Source organism: Trichoplusia ni, chromosome 13 (assembly GCF_003590095.1).
Source record: "Trichoplusia ni isolate ovarian cell line Hi5 chromosome 13, tn1, whole genome shotgun sequence".
Classification (NCBI taxonomy): domain Eukaryota; kingdom Metazoa; phylum Arthropoda; class Insecta; order Lepidoptera; family Noctuidae; genus Trichoplusia; species Trichoplusia ni.
In genome coordinates, this window is record NC_039490.1 from 9,556,158 (window position 1) to 9,567,765 (window position 11,608).

The following is an 11,608-nucleotide window of genomic DNA, read 5'->3' on the forward strand; positions in this document are numbered from 1 at the left end:
ACACTAAAACCTTGCAGCCCCACAACTTTAAAATGTGACTCACAATTTACCTTTAATGCAAAACAAACTAAATAGAAATCGCTCAAGCCGTTCTTAAGCTATGATGGCACAGATGGACAGACACGTCAAACTTATAACACCCTGCTTTTTCCGTCGGGAATAAATAAAGTGATTCTCAATTTTAATGTATTTTGCTTCTGAAATAAGTTTTTAAGCCTAGATTCTCTATGTAACTAAAATAAATGTTATTTTCTATAAAAAAAACCATTATCTTAAATTCCAACCCTGTCTGTTTTCCTGCCACTACCCTCGCTGCGTCCGTTTCAACCCTCCATTTACAAACACACACACAAATTGCACACACACTTCAAATATGACCGCATACTTACAGCACACATAGTCACTTACCTCCGTTTTCCAACTACGAACACCGATGGCGCTGTTATCTCGAACTTGTACGGGAATATTGACACAGTGTCTTTCTGTGTCGAAAACGAAATGATCTATTGTTTCACACACAGGATGCTATATCGATGAATATATCCGTCTCTTTCACACACCATACAGTTACATCTCCTGTCTTGCTCGCTTGCACAGCGGTTGACAGATGTAAATTCGCAGGAAAAAAATTGATTTTCATTCCGTCATTGCAATTTGATTTTTGCGAAACATGTTTTGACCTGTATTTTGCAGTTTTTTGATTTTGAAGGTGGGTTGTATGTATGTATGTGTAAAATAATTAAGTTTTGCAAGTATTTCTTTCCCAATAGAGGTGCGATACAACCATTTCAGTAGTCCGCCTTTAATATTTTAGCAATGTTATTCCTTGATGTATCTGCCAGATTGAGATTAAACTATATTTTCAAAGAAATAAGGTCGAATTTGTATTGTACTGATGAATTTTTGTAACATTGTAACTTTCTGCCCGCGTTGAATATTTTATTAGGACTGTATTTGCTGCTACTCGATCACAGATGGCGGCAGTGTCGATTATAATTCTCGTTTTCATAAAATGTTTTAAAAACAATATGATACGTTTATAAACCGTCTATGAAAATACAATTTCGACGTTCTTTCAACTTTTAATGAAATTAAACAGAATACTTTTTGTTAGTGTTTGCTACTCGACAAGAGATGGCGCTATAAGCGTTTAATTTATGACACACGAAAACCAGTAACACATGCCATGGACTAAACACATAACTATGACAAACATTCTTTTTAATTTCAATTATGTTATCTGAATAACTCCTCCGGTATATTCTTTTATTAAATTAAATTATTTAAAAGCTTTTCGTAAAATTTAACAACAATTTACCGATTTACTGATCATTCTATAAAATCAAATAACTTCAAATCAATCAATCAATGTTCAAACAGTTCTTTAACAAAGATTTAATTTATGTCCTTTTATTACGTTAAAAAGTCATACAAATAATTTAACAAGAATCTATACTAATATATAAAACTGAAGAGTTTGTTTGTTTGTTTAAACGCGCTAATCTCAGAAACTACTGGTTTAAATTGAAAAATTATTTTTGTGTTGAATAGACCATTCATCGTGGAAGGTTTTAGGGTTATTATACCATCACGCTTCGACAAATAGGAGCGAAGATACAATGGAAAATGTGGAAAAAACAGGGAAAATTATTTATCTTCGAGGGCGTCCGTTCAAAAATTCCTAACTTATATCTTCTAACCACGCGGACGAAGTCGCGGGCAACAGCTATTATTACGTATAAATCATAGAAAATAATGATTTTTGCAAAAATAAACAGTCTCTCAAACTCCAATCGAAAAAATCCCATTAGGAAACACTCCCGAACTATTCCCGTGCAATTAAATTGTTTTCGCTTCTCCTGTAACTGTTTCCATACATTTTCATAAATCTCATACACACATACTCTCATGCATTCCAACCATACAGGTGAATATTAAAAAACTTAAGCGGGCATCGTTTAAATAGGGTTCCGCGGGGAAATTTTGATTGTTACGAGGTTTTAAAACGTGTAAAATGTGTTTGGATAAAAAATGATACTGTGAATGTGATTTGAAGTAAACGACTTACGAAAAGAACAATTAAAAAGAGACGTTTTTTTCTTTAAATTACCATACAACACTACCGTACAGAATCAACTTTTCACTTATTTAATAACTAGCTGTTGCCCGCGACTTCGTCCCCGTGGGTAGAAGATATAAGTTATGATTTAGGAATACCTGCCCGGTTTTTTTTCACATTTTCCATTATATCTTAGCTCCTATTAGTCGCAGCGTGATGGTTCATAGCCTAAAGCCTTCCTCGATGAATGGTCTATTCAAAACAAAAAGAATGTTTCAATTTGGACCAGTAGTTCCTGAGATTAGCGCGTTCAAACAAACAAACAAACAAACTCTTCAGCTTTATATATTAGTATAGATATAGATATAGATATAGAAGTATAGATAATAAAAAAGTAAAGGCATAAGCGAGATCAAAATAGCCTATTTCGCTTAAAATAAAATCATCTGAAATTAAAAGTACGATGCAAACAGCGTATGAATTATATATAGTGCTGCTTCAACTAATTTAATGGAAATTCCTAGAATTAATTAGGAGTTTCTGCTTTTATTTTTATTATGCCATTTCAAAATCGTATATTTAGAAAAACACAATACCGGACCATATCACTACGCAATGTTTATCTGTAGATTTTCAGATAAATTGCAGATATTGCAGCTATATCACGTTAAATCAAAATCGGTTCATCAATTACGAAGGTCTGATGTAACAAACATAATAAAAAACAGAAATATTGAAAACCTCGTCCTTTTAAAATCTTCTTACACACAAGCGATGTCTAAATAACCTTACATCTGATTAACAGCAAAATAGTATACCAATAGGAATGTGACAAAAAAAAAACCATTTGGACCGTCAGATAGATTTCCAAAAAAACATTGACTATGTATTTTTATTTATTTCTTTAACAAAAAATTTAAGTTATGCATTGATTTAAAATCTCGTGTGACGTCACTTACCAGTAAGCTTTTAACAAGCAAATTAGGTTTTCATAATTAGGTGGTTTATCTACCTTACTTTTTAATCTATACTAATATATGTAGCTGAAGAGTTTATTTGTTTGTTTGAACGCGCTAATCTCAGGAACTGGTCCAAATTGAAAAATTATTTTTGTGTTGAATAGACCATTAATCGAGGAAGGCTTTAGGCTATAAACCATCACGCTGCGACTAATAGGAGCGAAGATACAATGGAAAATGTGAAAAACAACAGGGCAGGTATAAATCATAACCTATATCTTCTACCCACGGGGACGAAGTCGCGGGCAACAGCTAGTGATGTGATAAAATGAAAAACACGTATTCAATATTTTTGGAAATCTGTCTGAGGAACTAAACAGATTTGTATTATTATATAGATTTAAATTCAAATATGCGAGTATTTTAAGATATAATAATGTGTTCTATAACACATTATTATATCTTAAAATACTCGCATATCCTTGTTTTCAAATGCAAAACGCGCTTGACCATTCGAAAACATGAGAATGAGTATTTTAAAGCGAGATGAACTCTGACTACAGCCTCTATGAAAATCCTGATATGAGAAAAATACTTCAAGTTGTTCATTTAAAGTTTCAAAACAATTGCAACGCGATATTCAGCTTTAAAAGTTATTTCTGAAGTGTTTTTCATGATTTTTTATCATTGTTCAATATTTACAATAGGGATGACGACAATTTTTTTTGCAGTGTCCGTCTAGTAGTTTTTTGTATAATAATGGATACGTATTTTTTAAATTGTCCCGCAAACATAAATTGACCAAATTACAGTGATTGAAACTTACGCGTGACTTCACGATTGTGTATAAATTTTACTCTGTCGTTACGTCACAATCCTAAAATTTAAAACAGTTTATCTTTGTCAATTCTAGTTTTTCTGAAAAAGGAAAAAATACGTGTCTCATACTTTTCAATTATCTAACTGACGGACTAATGAGATTTTTTCTTTTTATACCCAGTCATCATCCCTATTGAGTTATTTCACATTAGACTATAAAATTAATAGAAAACTTTAAAGGGGTATTATGTTAAAGTAAATACTTATTGTAATTTAAACAGTTTAATAAATAGGAGTGGAGTTTCTCGCCGGTTCTTCTCCATAAGAATGACACTTTAGAACCGTGCAACTAGAGTCAGTAATGTAACGTTTTGAAAGTGCCTGAGAAACGGCCTATTTGAAATAAAAACTTTTGATTTTGGATTAGAAATAAAAAACCTATATAGTAAATAAATGTAGGTGAATTAATGATATTATTCATTTTCGACAAGTGACGTGACTTTGACTTGTCAGTTCAATACATTTGAGTGATACGTCAGCGTTAGCGCGAGGAGTAATTTAACTTGTCTAACACACAGTATTACCCCGTGAGCAGTGCCTCTGAAAAGCATAGTTTTCTACATTAGCCGATTTTAACATGGGTATAGAGAATATCCACGCAACAGTTGTTTCAATTTAATACAATTCCCTCATGTTTCGATCACTGAATTTGTCAATAACATGCACAAAAAAGATTCAATCATTCGTATGTAGGTAATTTAATTCAATCAATTATGTAAGCGAAAGAAAAGTTTTTTAATGTACCTATACTAATTGTATAAAGCTGAAGAGTTTTTTTGTTTGTTTGAACGCGCTAATCTCAGGAAGTACTGGTCCAAATTGAAAAATTCTTCTTTTGTGTTGAATAGACCATTCATCGAGGAAGGCTTTAGGCTAGAAACCATCACGCTGCGACTAATAGGAGCGAAGATACAATGGAAAATGTGAAAAAAGCAGGGCAGGTATAAATCATAACTTATATCTACTACCCACGGGGACTAAGTCGCGGGCAGCAGCTAGTTATTTATAAATGAAAGCGATAAATAATAGGTTATTTCTGAAATTTTCCTTTTTCTTAACGTGAATCTCGCAGTAAGGAAATAAATCCTTGTGTCGCGGTGTACAATCACATGCACAAGACACCCAGACTCAGAACAAGCATTCGTGGATCACACAAATACCGGTTCTTGGAGGAAACCAAAACGCGGCTGGTCGCGCCCGTTGGTTTTGACATGATGAGCTACACCAATGCGATGGTGACTGGGTATAAAAAGAAAAAATCTCATTAGTCCCTCAGTTAGATAATTGATAAGTATAAGACACATATTTTTCCTTTTTCAGAAAAACTAGAATTGACAAAGATTAACTGCTTTAAAGTTTAGGAGAGGGGCTTGTGACGTAGCGATATGGTAAAACTTATACTCAATCGTGACGTCACGCGTAAGTTTCATTCACTGTAATTTGGTCATTTTATGTTTGCGGGACAAATTACAAAATACGTATCTATTATTATACAGAAAACGACAAGACGGACACTGAAAAAAAAATTGTCATCATCCCTATTGCCTGTCAGTGCCGTCCTCATAAAAATATCCCACTAATATTATAAACCGCTTAAGTTATTTATTATGAATGGATGTTTATTACTCTCCCGACCAAAAACAATGTATATGCAAAGCCTTCCTCTCTTCTAACTTACCATTTGCTGTGCCCATCAGGGTCCACGACTGCTTCCATCATAATTGTATTACCATCTAATCTTACATTGTGGTTTGGCAATAAAGAATATGAATCATTCATTGGCCTAGCCTTTTCCCAACTATGTTGGGGTCGGCTACCAGTCTAACCGGTTTCAGCTAAGTACCAGTGTTTTACAAGGAGCGACTGCCTATCTGACCTCCTCAACCCAGTTACCTGGGCAACACGATACCCCTTGGTTAGACTAGTTGTCAGACTTTTCAAGCTTCTGACTACCTGTAACTTCTGTCAAAGATGTATAAATAACAGCCGGGACCCACAATTTAACTCATCATATCTTAACCTGTGATCGTTTCACTTATGCGCTTATAACTTAGCCACGAGCTAATAAAGAATATGAATATAAATGGATATGAATATGAACACCATAGAAGGGATTTTGTGGAAATTTTGTACCCCGATAGTTTATAACTTGCATTGACAGATAGGATAGCTGTTATCCCGATTTTATATTCGTATGAGATCATTTTTGATTAGTGGCGGGCAGAGGAAAATCTTGTGCCATCCGAAAAACGGAACGGGTGGATTCAACAAAAATAAAATTGTTTAAGTAGTTTATTTGACAAAAAAAACAGGAGTCTGTCACTGGTTTTCTTATCTTTCATAACCCTTGCATTTCGCCCGCTAGAGCCATAAGCAACACTTAGTTTCCTATCAAGTAAAAAAATATGAAAACTGTATAAAATGTTTTTTTCCCAATTTTATAGTTTTTTTTTCGATTTATATTTTATAGCTGAGCATCACCCAACAATTAGTTTTCTCAATAAGAAAATTTCTCTTTATTTAAAATCTATTATACCAACGAATAAAAATTCACCCACACTGAAAACGCCCTAACAGTCTGGTATTTGCAATTTGCTAAGTTAAAAGCAACAAAGTTTAGCTGCATATGCTGACGGTACAGTTATCGTTTTGCCTAACCTTACCTCCGTAATGAACATTTTTGTGAATACTTTCGTGCATAGGGACAGGGGAGATTGGATATTTGGAGTAAATATGGCGGATTTTTATGTTCAGGTGTTGCTTTGAATAATTATAATTTGAGGTACAGATGTGCTCTTGGGCAGGCCACTTGGCCAGACGAGGTGATGGCAGGTGGACTAAGGCGGTGACAGAATGGTGGCCAAGACAAGGCAAAAGAAGCGTCGGTCGTCCAGGAGCAAGATGGGTCGACGATATAGTTAAGGTCTTGGGTCGAGTATGGATGAGGCTAGCACAGGACCGTAGGAATTGGCACGAGAAAGGGGAGGCCTATGCCTAGCAGTGGGAGGATAAAGGCTGTGGATGATGATGATGTGCTCTTAATGATAGTGGTATAGACAATTAAAAGAAGAAATAGCTTGGCAAATATAAGCAGTGTTTTAATGAATTGGTTTGAGCACATTCAGACATTAATGAAAAACTCACTTAATATCACACATAGATTAATACACAAAAGCGAAAAGGTTTTCTCAAAGGTTTGTCCGCCTAGTGAGGGTAAACGTTACAGTCGATACAAATGTTATTCGTATTTTGACTTTTTTTGTAGTCGTGCTAACAAGGCTATTAGTGCCCCTATAACAACTAAAAACTCATTTTCAAAAAATCAACCAAAAGAAAATATCACTAGAATTACCTTACTACGAAAATCAAGAATAAAATTTTTCACCCACCAAAAAAAAAATCACCCTTTTTCTCGACCGATCTAAATCCAATATCCCCTGCGCCTGTACCTCATAATGAAGTGCTCGACTCATTTGTCTGTCTGTCTGTCTGCAGTAAAATCAGTTGTTACAGCGTGTTAACTAAATTACTCGAAAATTCTCATTACACCGTTGCAATACTAGACTAGCTTTTAAATGTTTTTAGATATTTTTTTTGGGCTGTGGACGAAAAATTTTTTGGTGTTAGTCAAAAGTAGAGTTTTGCGGTTTTTCTAGACTCGTAAGATTGAACTTGTGGCGCCGAGGATTCCGTACAAAGAAGCTAAAGAAAAACAAATCAGATTGGGAGACAATTTTACTTTTTCCATTTTTGTCACTCAATAAAATCTTTACCGTACCTTAACCTCCTTATTTTAAGTATTTGTTGAAGAGCAACATCAGTGAAAAATGTAATAATGCATATTAATTATAACAAATTCTCTCTTAATACAGTACTTGGTACAAATGATGGCACCTCCTTTATAATCTAAGGCTGAATACCGAAACACCCAAACCGCAAACCACATCGACATAAAAAAAAACAAAACGTCATCTGTCAAAAAATCCCACGTGCATTTTCGTCGATATTGTAATGAAATTTTATGTAAATAATAATTAAAATTAATGAGTTCTAATATTTAAATTATGTGCAAATGTTTGATGCACATAACTTGGAGGCTTTTCACCCTATGCCTTTGTATTTGTGTTATTTTATTCTCATTCGTTTTTGGACCTCTTAACACTGTTATAATATTGCTGGGTTATGGAGGTAAATATTATAAGAATACTATCAATTTCTAGACTCTAATCCCATTAAAATGATACGAGAAATATCGTATACATTGCGTAGTTAAACAGCTGTGGAATAGATGCTGGTAGAACATCGCCAAGAATGTATTGCAACGCAAAATTATGTATCCGCCTTGTTTAGATTAATTTTAGGTACTTCACTAAAATTCAGAATATTGCGGTCCGTTAAACATAAGTGATGTGATTCAAACTTGGTATTTTGGACCTAGACTTTTTAATTTAAAATCATTGAATTTATAACTGACGGATGTTTTTTCCACCGATCGCTTACAGTAATTAAACATGATTAAATATTTATTTTCTTTTAATAATTTGTCATCTATGTTTCGACAATTGTTAAGGTTTTGTATTAAAGGGGTAAAATCGTAATCGCAACGCTGTTTGTCGAAATTTCCTCATATCATGTGTTTTTGTGGCATTCAATAAATAAACGTTACTAACTCATCGTGTTTCTTCCCGGTTCTTTTCAATAGAAATGTCATTTTGGAACCGCGTGTCTAGAATCTATATACTAATATATAAAGCGGAAGAGTTTGTTTGAACGCGCTAATCTCAGGAACTACTGGTTCAAATTGTTTTTTTTTGTGTTGCATAGACTATTCATTGAGGAAGGTTTTAGGCTCTATACCATCACGCTGCGACTAATAGGAGCGAAGATACAATTAAAAATGTGGAAAAAAATAGGGAAAGTTATTCATCTTCGAGGACTTCCGTTCAAAAATTCCTAATTTATATCTTCTAACCACGCGGTCGAAGTAGCGAGAATCAGCTAGTCATTAATATAAACATTTCGCCCGACGACGGCTATTTTTTTTATTTATTTTTTAACTTTAAAACTTTTTACTTTCAGATGAGAACAACGACATATTCAAAATATTATCTAAGGAGCCGGAATTTGGAATTCTAGTTATAATAATAACGGGTTTATTATGGCTTCATTTTATAACAAATATCAGTCTATTTCTAGGCCTGATTCGGGACAAAATTTCGTGGATAACTTGCGCAATTGTAAGCACAGTTTTCAATATGGTCGTCGCTTTCCTAACGGCAGTTGGGTATGTAATTTACTGTACCTTCGTTGATGAATATTGCTTTGATCATACGCCTGGTAGGAAGAATAATGATTTGATCGCCTCCCTTGGACTATTGGGATTAGGACTTATTTATCTTTTCATAGTATGTTTGTATCTCTTCGTTGTTTGTAATTACAAGCAGTTGCTCAAAACTAGGTATATTTTGTTTTATTTTTTTCATTTTTTTTTATTTCAGCTTTGGTTGGACGGAGTGAAAATACTCATATCGATTTTTGAGTAAAAATTTTGATTAGCTGATAACAATTTTGCGCTGAGAGCTTTTGCTTTTTTTTTGGGTTTTCTTATCAAAAAGTGTACCTAATAAAGGAAACAATATAACCAAGGTTCCGCTGTCTGCCTATCTGACACAAGGCTGTATAGGTACCGTGATAGCGGGACAGTTGAAGTCTTTAAATACTAAGAAATATTTTTTTGATTCAGCAAAGATTTTTACGACAGCTATGATAACGTTATAAATTTTACTCCATTCTGTAACATGTTTATAAGGCAACCTCGATGTCAAGAATCCGTCTCGCTCGTGATCGCTTTTAATTGACTAATTAGTCCGATTACAGAATAGCAATTTATCGTTAAATTATCTCTCACAGCAGAAACATTCTTATTTTCTCTATCAATTTCTGTAATTCATCATTTTTTGTAATTAACTTAAGCTTTTTTTTACATAGCCTCTTTATAACAAAACATTTCTAAACAATCATTCTTCTGTCACTCGAAACAACTCGTCAAAACATTTATAATGTCAAAAATTATCCCAAAACGTAAGCTCAAAACATAATTATAATTATGTGAAAATCTAAAGTTGTTCCTTCAATTTTGGGTGGGGTTTTTAACATTTCAGATGTGTCAATTCAAGTGTTATAATAAATAATAAAATAAAAATGTGTCAGATTTGCACCTTTAGTGGTATCTGGCGTGTTAATGCTATAATCCTATCAATCTGTTGCTTCATTATTTCGTTCTTATTTGGGCCTATTGTAACTCTATCTTATTATGCCGCAGGTAAGAAAATTCAATTTATTTTTGTTATTCAACAGCTGTTAACAAGCTTTTGATATTTTACAACTTTTACACAACGCCATCTAGTATCAAACTAAGCAGAGCTTGTATTATGAGTACTAGATAACTGATAATCACACATAACATAGATACGGCATGTATATCTGAGTGGTTAGCAAATTACCAAGCCAAACCCACGTGGTTTCGATCCCCGCGTAGGAAAAGCGTTTCTGTGATCCACGAATGCTTGTCGTGAATCTGGGTGTTTTTGTGCATGTGACTCGTAAATGTTCTCTTGTTTGTCTTGAAATAGAGTCTGTGATGTCTCGACACGAGAACTAAATTCATAAGTGCAAATGTCCTTTAAAGAAAGATGCAGATAAATAACACCCAGACACAGAACGAAGGACCATGTTCATATATTTGAATCGCGCTCACGACCTCCGGTATAGCCGTCAGGGTAAGATGTAGCACCTAAATAGTAAACATTAGCTGTTGCCCGCGGGGTCCACCAGCTACAAATCGAAGATGATCCCACGGGGTCATAAAATCGGGATAAAACCTGTGTTTCAATCCAGGTTATAAACTATCCGTGTACCAAGTTTCGTCTTAATCCGTTCAGTGGTTTTTGCGTGAAAGAGGAACAAACATCCATACTTTCAATTCGCGTTTATAAAATTTAGTAGGATATTAAAACTCCTTGGTAATTCCAGGTCCGGAAGGTGAGATATCAATAATATGCCAAAGGGAGACCCTGTACTGCAACCTGCTGACCTATTTGAACTACCTGATGTACCTCCTACTCTTCGGAAGCCTCTTACTCCTATTCGGCAGCATCACAAAAAGTCTCTGCTTAATTCATTGCTGCACAGGAACTTTCATCATTAATATCGTCTTCTCCTTCATCATTTTCACGTGGTATGCGTACTATTGCCCCGTTCACGATAAATACTGCCTCGACCACAGTAAAGATAGGGTCACAGATGATGTGAATACTGTTTTTTGCTTGTTCTTTTTTAATTTGTTCTATATAGCCTTTTTAGGTATTTGCCTTTTTATAATTGGACAATTTAAACTGACTTTGGAATTCAATTATGTTTTTTTGTTTTATTTTTAAGAGGGTTTTTAGGGGAGTTTGTGATAGCAGTTGTTTATAAGGAATATAAGATTATTATTAATAGTTGTGTGTAAGGAAATCAAAGCAGTGACAACCTGCTGACAGTCGGCCTACCAAGTCAAATGTCGTAGGTTCAAATCCTGACACACGTCCATGCGTTTTTAAAGTAGATTAGATTAGATTAGATTAGAATATTCTTTATTGTACACCATGGAAGTAAGTATCATTAGCTTAATGAACGAAAGCAGTGTAAAGCTAGCACTCCTGAGATCTTC

General features: G+C 34.3%; 1 long non-coding RNA gene across 2 annotated transcripts; it reads left to right on the plus strand.

Moving 5' to 3' along the window:
• Window positions 1–7,747: 7,747 nt before the first annotated feature.
• On the plus strand, window positions 7,748–11,308 carry LOC113500119. Of its 2 annotated transcripts, XR_003401170.1 has the most exons (3): window positions 7,748–8,085; window positions 8,977–9,134; window positions 10,930–11,308. It is a non-coding gene; the product is annotated as an uncharacterized LOC113500119 (long non-coding RNA). The 2 variants fall into 2 exon arrangements; XR_003401169.1 differs by lacking the exon at window positions 10,930–11,308 and having other exon boundaries at window positions 8,977–9,354.
• Window positions 11,309–11,608: the final 300 nt, after the last annotated feature.